Genomic DNA, 13,221 nt, shown 5'->3' on the forward strand with positions numbered 1-13,221 from the left:
GGCTGCAATGTTAAAAGAATAAGATAAATTATACCCACAAACTCCCAATCTTTCCTGAAACGTTGCAATCTGGAACCCTATTGTAGGAAGCAGAAGATTCCAGGAGACATTGTACAAATGAAGGACTCTAAACCCTGTGGTTGGATAAGGAATTCTGGAAGGAAGGTATCCTCACCCGAGGAGAGCAGGTTCCTATACTTGTCTAACATCACATACCTGGACAGTTCCCACTGATCTTGGTCCAGGCATTGCCTGTCCTCTTGAGAGAAAACTATGGCCATATCCTGGAATGTCAGCAGTCCCTGAAATTAAAAGTACACATACCGTGTGGCCACGGGAAGAGTTCATAATGTGACCCAAGAAGAAAAGAGCAAGTTTAGAGAACTGGTTTTAATTTAGAAGAGTGTCTTCAATTACCCACTAATGTATATATATATATATATATATATATATATATATATATATATTTTTTTTTTTTTTTTTTTTTACAAAGTAAGTTTCTCTATCTTATTTCTAACTACAAGAAAAGAGTGTGGCATGTGATCCACAAAACCAGTATAGAGACTATACTTATCTGGAAAAGAAATGATAAAATGATGGTTTCAACACAGGCATATGCATTTTTGAGTGTTTTATTTATATCAAATTGGATAAAATGTGTGTATTTCTCAGACAGAAAAGACGTGTCGAGGTAGAAATGTACCTTTCAACTATTCATGGGTACACAAGTACACTGGGGAGATTGTAAAAGTTCAGATTGTGATTCAGTAGGTCCGGTGGGCCTGAGTTCTATTTTTTTAACAAGCTCACTTTTAACTAGTGATGCCACAGTCTGATTCATTATCGACAATTGTGAATAGCAGAGACATAATTAGAAAGGTAAAAATTCATATTTAATTTTGAGCTTAAAGTGTTTTATGGATTTTACACCTTTAATAGGATAGTAAGCACAGCAGCAACAATCATTTGTGAATATTTACTATAGACCGTGTATCTTTCTAACTTTGTAGTGTAGGACTCCAGGAAAAATGCCTGGGCTGCGGTCACAGTGGGCGGGGCCCTCAGGCCGGGCCGCCCCTCCAGGACCTCCGACGGGGCCCTGCACTCCTGGCGGCTCCCTCCCCCGGCGCCTCCGTCCCTCCCAGAAGGCCTCGGGGCAGAGCGGTCCCACCCACTGCGCCCAGAACGGAGCCCGCGTTTCCGCAGAGCTGGAGCTCCCGGCTCGGGGTCTCTTCCCTCCGCCTTCACGGAACTGCCCCGGAGCCCGCGGCGAGGGCGGCCTCACTGACGCTGCCGGCTCTGGAGGGGCCCCGGAGGCCGAAGCCGCGACAGTCGTGCGGACGGCGGGCCGGGTAAGTGGGCGCCGACCCTCCGCCTGGTACGGTGCCCTGGCGGCAGGGCAAGACCAGCTTCTGAGGGGCAGGGGTTCGCTGCCACCCGCCGCTGCTGTGCAGAAAGGGCGGCCCCCAGCGTCTGGTCCCGGGAACTTCGGTCCCTCCTCTCGCCCCTGCCCTCGGCCTGGCTCGCGGGGCCTGGGGGGCGTGGGGAGGGGGTCGGCCTGAGTGTCCTGAGGGGAAACGGGGCAAGGGAGGCGCAGGGCCCGGCTGCAGCGTCAGCGCGCCTCCCCGCGACTGCGGGGAAGGCAGCTAAAAACTCCTCCCGAGGCTCGCAGGCCCCTTATTCAGCGGAGTCCCTCTGCCCTCCTTCCTCCCTGAGCTAAAGGACCGGGGGGAGGGGACAGGGCAGGGCTCTGGCGCAGGTAATGGGGACCATCAGCAGGTGATTGTTAACTAAGGAAAACCGGCTTTCCCAACGTGAGGAATGCAGCGCTTTTCTTTGTTTGAGGAGATGCCAGAGGCTGGGCTCCCTGAATTCCTTCCTTTCATATGCACCTCAGCGCTCTGGGGCCTGCATTCTGTATTTGCATATCCTGAGATCCTCAGGGCTCGCGGCTCACACTGGAGGGCTGCAAGGGCTGATGACTGTGATATCCTTTGTTTACTGAGATGGCAAGAAATATTCCATTTCTCACAGGCTTGAGGGGCACAGAGTGAAAAGGGTAGGAGAATCTCACTCGGCATGTACTTTGGTTTACATGTAGATAATATGTACACTTAACTGTGCTACTAGAGGTTCTCAAGTGCGATCAATTGTACTACTGCCCTCTATGGATTCATTTCATGAATATCATAAGATACATGCCTATAGAATTGACTTAATCCATTTAAATAGGATAATGGTTTTTAAAGGAAACATAATAGAAATATGACAACAAATCCCTTACCACTAAAGGCTGGGTCTGGAGCAACCTAAATAAATGTTCCATTGTTAAAATATTGAAAGATGTATTCAATAGAAATATCAACAAAAATGACAAATGATGAGGGCAGCAGAATGTTGAAATGTTCTATCTTTATCCTTAAAGTGGCAGAACATCATGTATTAGTAGGCGCTGAGGGCAGAAGATGCCTGATTTATACCTTTGTCATATTTGTACAGTTGTTTCAACAAGTAACTTAAAGACCAAATGGAAAAAAAGGAGGTTTGTGCCTGAGATCATGTTGATGTGAAACCAGGGATGGCCACCTTGTCCCAGGTGAGTTAAGTTTACCTGGCAGGTAGACCACAGAGCTCCTGAGAAGCAAGGGTTGGAATTTTTCTGCTGGGTGCCCCTTAGGTTCTGTGACTTGACTGATTGTGAGTCATGTTTCGGGAAAGACCTGATCACAGGAAAAGGGTGGGGAAGAGTGATTTGGGGAGCAGCTAACAACATGCATCACGGCTCATGGCTTGAATGAATTTTAAAGAAACAGGAAAACAAATGCTTCTTATGGAATCAGAGAATGTCCAGCCGGACAATCCCAGAAAATGAGGAACACCCATCCCATTTTCCAGATGAGAAAACAGAGGCCCAGCAAGGTGAAATCCCTCACCCAAGTTGCACCCGTCTCTCCTCCCCACTACATGGTTCATGAAAGCACGACTTTTCCTGTCGTGATCACTGCTGAACCCCAAAAAGGACCAGGCATCTAGCCGCTGCTCCAAAAATTTTGGTTGACTGTAGGAACAATGCTATTTCTTTCTTTCTCACTCTTATTCAGGATTGTGCCAAGAACTCCCCAGGCTGCAATGTAATTCGATAAATGTAAATATTAATTGAGTTTTGTTGTGATGAGGACTTAGGCTTTGGAGGTAACAGACTTGGTTCAGATCTTGGTTCTGCCACTCAATAGCTGTTTGGCTTTGGGAACATTACTAAACCTCTCTGAGCTTATTTCCTCCTTTGTAAAGTGGGGATAAATGTATCTGAGCCAGCAGAGCACCTGCATGAGAGATGTGCACTAAATATTGGTCTTTCTCACTCTCCCACGCCATCTCTGTGCTTCCCAGAGAAGATGTATAGAAGGATATAGTACTTTTTAAAATTAATTAATTAATTAATTAATTTTTGGCTGTGTTGGGTCTTCGTTGCTGTGCGCGGGCTTTCTCCAGTTGCGGCGAGCGGGGGCTACTCTTTGTTGTGGTGCGCGGGCTTCTCATTGCAGTGGCTTCTCTTGCTGCGCTTGTTGTGGAACACCGGCTCTAGGCCCACGGGCTTCAGTAGTTGTGGCCTGCAGGTTCACTAGTTGTGGCGCATGGGCATAACTGCTCCGCAGCATGTGAGATCTTCCCTGACCAGGGCTCGAACCCATGTCCCCTGCGTTGGCAGGCATATTCTTAACCACTGCGCCACCAGGGAAGTCCAATATAGTACTTTATAAAGAGGGGTTTTAGTTGATTTCAGATAGTGTACATGTTTCTTGTAGAAAAGATTTTTCCACTATAGAAACATTAACATGCAATACCACTACAAATGCAGTATTCTATGGGTTAGATATTATCAGTAAATTTTATAAGTAATTGGGCAAAGGCCAAAGCACTAGGTACTGGGGAGTAAGAAGTCTCAAGTCTGGGGTGCCCCCCCACCCCAATTTCAAGAGCAGGGTGTGTTTTTCAAATCCATATTTCATCTGGTCTTTGTTTCTCATCCATCCTCTGTGTCTGCCTTTCACAAAAGGCTCAGATCCTCCACTTTCACACCCACCTGGCTGGCTGTGCTCCAGCTCCCGTCCTGGAACCTCTGCACGCATGGGTGTGTCTGCTCTCCCTGGGCCTCACCAGCTTTGCCAGGGAGCTGCTGTATCGTGCACTCCTAGCTGTACCCCAGAGTGCCTAGACCCTTCTGGTACATGAAGTACACCCTCATCACCATGAGTGCACGCCCATCCCCTTACCTTATATCCTGCCTCTAAGCCAGGCTTGGGGGTGACTAGTGTGCATTCAGCTATGTGAGGTGCTGGGATCAAAGTGAAGTTCCCAACTTTTGAAGTTGCAGGCTTGAGGGGCACACAGTGATGTAAAGTCGGGTCACCTGACCTAAAGCGGGGGCTGATTGCTTTAAAGCCAGGGCAGCTGGCTTAAACCCTGTGTCCCTCCGCTGCAGGACGAGACCAACTTTGGCGCTGCTCGGGTTTGCTCCAAGCCAGCACTGCTGTGCAGGAAGAGCTTCCAGTAGCGCCTTAGTGCGGGGGGACTTGGTCCGTTGTCTTGCCGCTGCCCTCAGAGCGGGACCACCTGCTCTTCTGGAGGAGAATCAGGGAGGGGGAAGTGCAGAGTCCCGGCTGGAGTTGCGGCACCCCTTGTCTGATGGCAGGGAAGGGGGGACGGGGCTGTGTGGTGTCCTGGGGCTGGACTCACCAGGTCGACTCAGCCTCTCAGCCTCCTAACCTCACCCCACACACCCCACAAGAGTCTCCGATAATATGTAATTGTGCCTTAGGTTCTCGGTCTTCAAACTCATACCCAGGCTCCCAGGTCCCTTGATTTAGCCAATTCCTCTGTGCTCTTTCTTCTATTAGATACAGTCCCAGAGGGAGGGGCTGGGGGATGGGACTGGAGGGACCCCGGCAGCACTGGCCTAGGCTGACTAAAGAGATCCAGGGCCTGCGCTCTCACACATGTGCGAGGACCCTTAAGGCGCAATCGAGGGGGCCAGTTAGAGGCAGTCCTTGTTGCCTCAAGTGAGTATGGATCACCGTCGGGTGGGGAGCATGCTGACCCCTGAGAAGTACTGTTAGAAGGATGTGTTCCTCCCTCGGGTTCAAGGACATGGGTGGGCTTCAGGGCTCCATTTCCCCTCCAGACCTCCAGGGCTGACTGCACCCCAGCGGCCTTGCAGACCTGGCTTCCTGTCCCAGAACTTGCCAGGCTCCAGGAAGAATCCAGACTGCAGAGATGGTGCTTGAGCGCTCCAGCTCAAGAAGTGCTGTCCCTGGGGACCCAACAGTGGAGGGAGGAAGGGTGAAGGGAGTAGGGGGGTGGGGTTGGGAGGGGTGGCTGCCCTGGGAGACGTTGAGATAGAAATATCGCCCCCCACACCCCCTGCCCCCTGCAACTGACTGACCCACTGATGCCATAGGATCTCAGGCCCTTTTAGTCAGGGATGCCTCGGTTTCTTTACTCCTGCGTTCAAAACTATGCAAAACCAACTCTTCATCCTCTTGCTGCCTGGCCAGGACTTGTAAAGCACTGTTCTTTTGGAGCACTCGTTCCCTAAACTGCAGTTTGGAGCTGTCCCAGCTATTTAAAGGTGTTCTCCTTAAACTGAGACTAAATCCTACTCTTTTGGAAAAACGCCCTGCACTTCTGAGGAGATCATGTTTTCTGCCCATTCCTTCCTTCTACTTCCCTCTTAAGAAGCCCTGTGCTCAAAGGGCTTGGTGACTTATTTTTTGCTTGATGTCAAAAGGAAACCTTCCCCATGCACCGCAAAAATCTTTCCTGGAGCATAGGTGTTTCAAAACCATGACCGTGTTTTGCAGTCAGTATACACTGGGTAGACTGCCTAGCAGTCCCTCCAAGAGCCAGAGGTGAGCGTAATCAACTTATCTGATTGGATGCCCTTCAAGTTTAGGAAGGTCCCATTCTTATGCCCCAGCAGATAAGACAGGGCCCTGGATGGCTGTGGCTGTGATTAGATAACTTCTGATGATTTTATTTCCCTTACTGAGCTGCTGCTTCTAGGTTAAATTCATTTTATTACCTGTCCTTTTTTTTTTTTTTTTTTTTTTGCGGTACGCGGGCCGCTCACTGTTGTGGTTTCTCCCGTCGTGGAGCACAGGCTCTGGACGCACAGGCTCAGCGGCCATGGCTCATGGGCCTAGCCGCTCCACGGCATGTGGGATCCTCCCGTACTGGGGCATGAACCTGTGTCCCCTGCATTGCAGGCGGACTCTCAACCACTGCGCCACCAGAGAAACCCTACCTGTACATTTTTAAAGAAAGACTGAAAAAGTCACTGTAATAGGTCAGGAGTCTGAGCTCAGGGTTAATCAAAGGTACTCACAGGGAGGAAGGTGGATAAACATAGGTGCGTAAAATAGGAGGGTTGGCAAGTACAGCCAAGACAACCGGGCTCACTGTGCGCACTAATAAAGGCCAGAATCTCCTCATTTATCTCTGGTGGGAAGTTCTGATGGTTTCTCAGGATCAAACTCAAATCATATTCAAACTAGGGGGCTTCCCAGAAGGCGCTGAAGCACCGGCAGAGCCCACCTGTGCTCCCACCTTGGCACTCCAGGATCAGAGTTGGGTTTGGAGATGTGGTTGCTGTAACCCCAAGGAGGTGAGCAGAGAGGAGGAGTTGATTACCGGTCTCCTCTGACTCTCTGGCCCAAATTGCCTGGCTTCACGGTGGGGGTGTAGAGTTTTGCTTTGAGCAACTTATGGGGCACTTCCAGACTGGTGGGGTTGCCCAGTGGCCCGACAGTCTGACAGGCTGGCTGCGGTGTGACCGCCCTTTGTTTCTTCAGAATCTGTTCATCAGGAGGTGCATGGTTGCGGAAGCCCATTCACCGCCACCCCCCGCCCCGAGGGTGATGGCACCTTCCCTGGCTGTACCCTATGATCACCAGGTACTTGAAATGAATGCAAGGTTTTTGACTTCAAGGAAGAGCTCACATAACCCCTTCTGCCTCATAATGTGTGGGATTTACTATAATGGAAGGACATTATAAAGAACAGGTAGAAAACTCACCTGTTGGTCTCCATGTAGGAGTTTATTTTGCATGAATCTCTCCTACATGAGTAGATAGCAGAGGTTTATTTTTGTTCCCGTGTGTGTAGTTGTGGCAGAGGACATAGGTATGGTGGTTTGAAGCCCTCAAAGAAATATTCTCAGAATTCTCAAGACTTCTCTTGATTGGAACCGAAAGAGACCTGGAAAAGGAGGAAAAGCAAAGGAGGAGGGAGAACGAATGGCTGTTTCTCAGTAAATTCACCTTCCTGGTTGATTTTTCTGTCTTCTCATTTCTTTTAACTTCTAGGTATGTCTAATGGAATGATGTAGAAAGGCTGATTTTTATGCTTTAAAAGATTTTACATCACAAAGAAACTAGAAGTGGCTAACAGAACTTATTCACATCAATGTTACATAGAGACTTTGATATTAAATTTGTATACTAAAATGGGTTAATCCAAATTTTCTCTTTCTTTTTGAGTGAATATTTGTAACATATTTTTGTAGATAATAATTTATCCTAGATATACAAAATTGTGAGAATGGGTACCATTTTTCACCACTTAAATGATTTCTTTTAAATGAATAGATCGTACACTTTAAAGGCCAATGTTGTCTTACATGTTGTTTTTTAATTCCTTGATTTCCAAAACTTGTGTTTATTTAATTGATTTCTATCTAATAATCTGTCTCTCCTTTATTGTTTCTTACTTTATATTTTATTGATCTATAGTTAATTTACATTATTATATTAGTTTCAGAGGTACAACATGGTGACTCATAAATGTTTAGGTTCTTCTCCATTTATACTTATTATAAAAGAGTGGCTCTATTCCCCATGCTATACAGAACGTCACTGTAGATTATTGATTTTATACATAGTGGATTCTTCCTCAGAATCTCCTACCACTATTTTGCTCCTCCACCCTGTCTCTCCCTGCTGGTAACCACTAGTCTGTTCTTTAATCTGTGAGTCTGTTTCATTGTTGTTGTTGTTGTATTCAATGTTTTAGATGCCACGTGTAAGTGATAACCTACCAGGCTTGTTTTCTCTGCGGCTTATTTTACTAAGCATAATACCCTCCAAGTCCATCCATGTTCTTGCAAATAGCAAAATTTCATTTTTTGCTGAAGTCATCATAAATATCATTTTTTTATCCCCTAACCTATTGATGAACACTTAGTTTGACTCTATATCTTGGCTATGGCAAATAACGCTGTTATGAACATTGGTGTGCAGTTATTATTTTTTTTTAAATAGTGTTTTTGTTTTCTTCTGATATACTCAAGAGGGAAATTGCTGGATATTATGGTAGTTCTATTTTTAGTTTTTTGTGGAACCTCCATTCTTCTTTCCACAGTAGCTGCACTACTTCACATTCACATCAAGAGTTTACAAGAGTTTCCCTTTCTCCACATCCTCACTAACCTTTGTTATTTGTGACCTTTTTGATGACAGCCATTCTGACAAGACTGAGGTGATATATCTCATAGTTTTGATTTGCATTTTATTGCCGATTAGCTATGTTTAGCATCTTTGTGCATTCTGGCTGTCTATCTGTATTTTTTCCTTGGAAAAATGTCTATTTAGGTCTTCTCATTTTTTAAAAAAATATTTTGGGTGTTGTTCTGATATTGAGTTGCATGTGCTGTTTCTGTAGGTTAGATATGAACCCTTGCTTGGTCATCTTTTTGGTGTTAACCTCTTATCATGTGCAAATATTGTCTCTCCTTCAGCAGGTTGTCTTTTCATTTTGTCTTTGGTTTCCTTTGCTGTGCAAAATCTTTTAAGTTTAGTGAAGTCCCATTTGTTTATTTTTGCTTTTGTTTCATTTGCCTTAGTAGACTGAACGCAAAACTGTTGCTATCATTTATGTTGAAGAATGTTCTGTATTTTCCTCTCGGGGTTTTGTGGTCCTACATTTAGGTCTTTATTCAGTTTTGCATTAATTTTATATACGGTGTGCTAAAATACTCTAATTTTATTCTTTTCCATGTAGCTGACCAGTTTTCCTAGTACCACTTATTGAAGAGACAGTTCTTTCTCCATATTGCCTGCTTTGTCATAAATCAATTAAATATACGCGTGTGGGCTTATTTCTGGGATCTCTATTCTATTCCAGTGATCTTTGTGTCTGTTTTTGCTCCGGTCCGATGCTCTTTGATTACTGTCGCTTTGCAGTATAATCTGAAGTAAAGGTGCCTGATGCCTCCAGCTCTGTTCTTTCTCAAGATTGTTTGGCTATTTGGGGTCTTTGTGTTTCTATACAAATTTTAAAATTACTTTTTCAAGTTCTATGAAAATGCTTTGGTATTCTGATAGGGATTGCATTAAATCTGTAGATTGTCTTTGGCAGTATGGTTATTTTAACAGTATTAATTCTTCCAGTCCATGCACCTGCTATATTTTCTCATCTTTTTCTGTTGCCTTCAACTTCTTTCACCAATGGCTGATACATTTCTGAGTACATGTCTTTTACCTGCTGAGGTGTGTTTGTTCTTAGGTATCTTATTATTTTTAGTGTGATTGCATATGGTATTGTTTTCTTAATTTTTTTCTTTCTGACAGCTTTGAGTTTTGTTTTTGTCTTCTTTTTCTAATTCCTTCAGGTGTAATGTTAGGTTGTTTATTTGATATTTTTCTTGTTTCCTAAGAATAAGCTTGTATCACTATAACTTCCCCCTGTGAACTGCGTTGGCTGTGTCCCATAGATTTTGGATCACTGTGTGTTCATTTTCATTTCTCTTGGGTATTTTTAGAATCCCTCTTTAATTTCTTCACTGTTCCTTTCTTCCCCTTTTATTCATCTGTGACGTGAGGACTATCTTTAATATTATGTTTGGATTTCTTTCAGGTGTGTGTGTGTGTGTGTGTGTGTGTATGTGTGAGTGTGATTATTTAAGTTGCTGAGCTCTTAATTTTACATGGACACTAACAACCCTGCATTGTTACCCTGCTCCCCCACAGTTACTGAATTTGACCTTATATTTTACATCTACTTGTTTTGTGTGTCCCTTAACTTCTTATTGTGAATATAGATGATTTTATTACTGTTTTCTTTCATCCTTCCTATTAGCTGTGTACATGGTTGATTTACTGCCTTTGTTGAATATTTGCCTTATCCAATGAGGTTTTTCCGTTAGTAAGTTTCCTTTTCTAATTTTTATGTTTCAGTCATGGCCTTTTCTTTTTCACTAAGAAAAGCCCCTTTAAGATTTCTCATAAAGCTGGTTTGGCGATACTGTGCTCTTTTAGTTTTGCTTCTCTGTAAAACTTTAGATCTCACCATCAAATCTGAAGGAGAGCCTTGCTGGGTAGAGTATTTTTGGTTATAAGCTTTTCCCTTTCATGACTTTAAATGTACCATGCCACTCACTCCCTTCTGGCATGCAGAGGTTATCCTGAAAAGTCAGCTGATAACTTAATGCAAGTTCGCACGTTTGTAACTTGTTGCTTTTCCTTTGCTCCTTTTAATAGTGTCTTTTTATCTTTATTTTTTTGCCATTTTAATTACAATGAGTCTTGGTGTGGTCCTGTTTGGGTTGATCCTGTTTTGGCCTTACTGTGTTTACTGGACTTGGATGTCTGTTTTCTTTCCCAGGTTATGGAAGTTTTCAGCTCTTATGTCTTCAGGTATGCTCTACACTGCTTTCTCTTTCCCTTTTGCTTCTGGGACCAGTATAATGCAAATATTAGTACACTTGATGTTTCACATGTCTGTTCAACTTTCTTCATTTCATTTTAATCTATTGTTTTACAGTTCATCTTCAGTGATTGCCAGTACTCTGTCCTTCAGTTTTCTGATTCATTCCTCTGTGTCATTTAGTCTACAGTAGTTTCCTTTTAGTGTATTTTTCATTTCAGTTATTGTATTCCTCATCTCTGTTTTGTTGTTCTTTAGTGCTCTAACTCTTTTTAAAAAAATTCTACCTTCTTGCTCTGGTCGTCCACTCTTCTCCTGAGTTCTTTGGTCATCTTTGTAGTCATTACCTTGAACTACTTTTTGAGGAGGTTGGCTACCTCCACTTCACGTAGATCCTCTTCTGAGTTCTTTGGTCATCTTTATAGTCATTACCTTGAACTACTTTTTGAGGAGGTTGGCTACCTCCACTTCACGTAGATCCTCTTCTGAGTTCTTTGGTCATCTCTATAGTCATTACCTCGAACTACTTTTTGAGGAGATTGGCTACCTCCACTTCACGTAGATCTTCTCCTGAGTTCTTTGGTCATCTTTGTAGTCATTACCTTGAACTACTTTTTGAGGAGATTGGCTACCTCCACTTCACGTAGATCCTCTTCTGAGTTCTTTGGTCATCTTTGTAGTCATTACCTTGAACTCTCTGTTGAGGAGATTGGCTACCTCCACTTCACGTAGATCCTCTTCTGAGTTCTTTGATCATCTCTATAGTCATTACCTTGAACTCTCTGTTGAGGAGATTGGCTACCTCCACTTCACGTAGATCCTCTCCTGAGTTCTTTGATCATCTTTGTAGTCATTACCTTGAACTACTTTTTGAGGAGGTTGGCTACCTCCACTTCACTTAGATCTTCTCCTGAGTTCTTTGGTCATCTTTGTAGTCATTACCTTGAACTACTTTTTGAGGAGATTGGCTACCTCCACTTCACGTAGATCCTCTTCTGAGTTCTTTGGTCATCTTTGTAGTCATTACCTTGAACTACTTTTTGAGGAGATTGGCTACCTCCACTTCACTTAGATCTTCTCCTGAGTTCTTTGGTCATCTTTGTAGTCATTACCTTGAACTACTTTTTGAGGAGGTTGGCTACCTCCACTTCACGTAGATCCTCTTCTGAGTTCTTTGGTCATCTCTGTAGTCATTACCTTGAACTACTTTTTGAGGAGGTTGGCTACCTCCACTTCACGTAGATCCTCTTCTGAGTTCTTTGGTCATCTCTGTAGTCATTACCTTGAACTACTTTTTGAGGAGGTTGGCTACCTCCACTTCACGTAGATCCTCTTCTGAGTTCTTTGGTCATCTTTGTAGTCATTACCTTGAACTACTTTTTGAGGAGGTTGGCTACCTCCACTTCACGTAGATCTTCTCCTGAGTTCTTTGATCATCTTTCTAGTCATTACCTTGAACTACTTTTTGAGGAGGTTGGCTACCTCCACTTCACGTAGATCCTCTTCTGAGTTCTTTGGTCATCTTTGTAGTCATTACCTTGAACTACTTTTTGAGGAGATTGGCTGCCTCCCCTTCACGTAGATCCTCTTCTGAGTTCTTTGGTCATCTTTGTAGTCATTACCTTGAACTACTTTTTGAGGAGGTTGGCTACCTCCCCTTCACGTAGATCCTCTTCTGAGTTCTTTGGTCATCTTTGTAGTCATTACCTTGAACTACTTTTTGAGGAGGTTGGCTACCTCCACTTCACGTAGATCCTCTTCTGAGTTCTTTGATCATCTCTGTAGTCATTACCTTGAACTACTTGTTGAGGAGGTTGGCTACCTCCCCTTCACGTAGATCCTCTTCTGAGTTCTTTGGTCATCTCTGTAGTCATTACCTTGAACTACTTGTTGAGGAGGTTGGCTACCTCCACTTCACGTAGATCCTCTTCTGAGTTCTTTGGTCATCTCTGTAGTCATTACCTTGAACTACTTGTTGAGGAGATTGGCTACCTCCACTTCACGTAGATCCTCTTCTGAGTTCTTTGATCATCTTTGTAGTCATTACCTTGAACTACTTGTTGAGGAGGTTGGCTACCTCCCCTTCACGTAGATCCTCTCCTGAGCTCTTATCTTGTTCCTTCATTTGGATCGTGTTTCAGTGTCACCTCATTTTTCTTAACTTGCTGTTTTTATTGCTGTGTATGTAGTAGGTTCGTTACATTTCCTGACCTTCTAGAAGTGGCCTTTTGTAGGAGGGGTCCTATGTGTCCCAGAAGCCCACTGTCCCCTGGTCACTAGAACTATATGTTCTAGGTGTACCCCCTATGTGGGCTACTTGGGCTCTTCTGTTGTGGTGGGCTGACTACTGTGGGTGGTCTGGTAGGCTTGGCTGCCCCCAGACGGCTTGTTTGACAGACTCTGCCTTGTATGGAGGCTGTCTGTGCTGCTTGGTGAGGCTAAATCATAAGGCAGTTGGCTGCACGACTCTGTGGGACACCAAATCTAGTGCTGGTTCACTTATGGGTAGAATTGCAGTCC

At 44.3% G+C, this 13,221-nt stretch overlaps 1 long non-coding RNA gene across 7 annotated transcripts in view; it reads left to right on the plus strand.

Moving 5' to 3' along the window:
* Positions 1–1,161: 1,161 nt before the first annotated feature.
* LOC132498033 (uncharacterized) overlaps positions 1,162–13,221 on the plus strand; it is a 66,890-nt gene continuing 54,830 nt past the window's right edge. For 6 of the 7 annotated variants that reach the window (XR_009533656.1, XR_009533654.1, XR_009533660.1 and 3 more), the window contains exon 1: positions 1,162–1,352. This is a non-coding gene — a long non-coding RNA (uncharacterized LOC132498033). Of the gene's footprint in view, positions 1,353–2,499; positions 2,597–13,221 lie in introns of all 7 variants that reach the window. The other variant, XR_009533655.1, reaches the window with a different exon arrangement.

The sequence above is a fragment of the Mesoplodon densirostris genome, chromosome 10, assembly GCF_025265405.1.
Source record: "Mesoplodon densirostris isolate mMesDen1 chromosome 10, mMesDen1 primary haplotype, whole genome shotgun sequence".
NCBI classification, from domain to species: domain Eukaryota; kingdom Metazoa; phylum Chordata; class Mammalia; order Artiodactyla; family Ziphiidae; genus Mesoplodon; species Mesoplodon densirostris.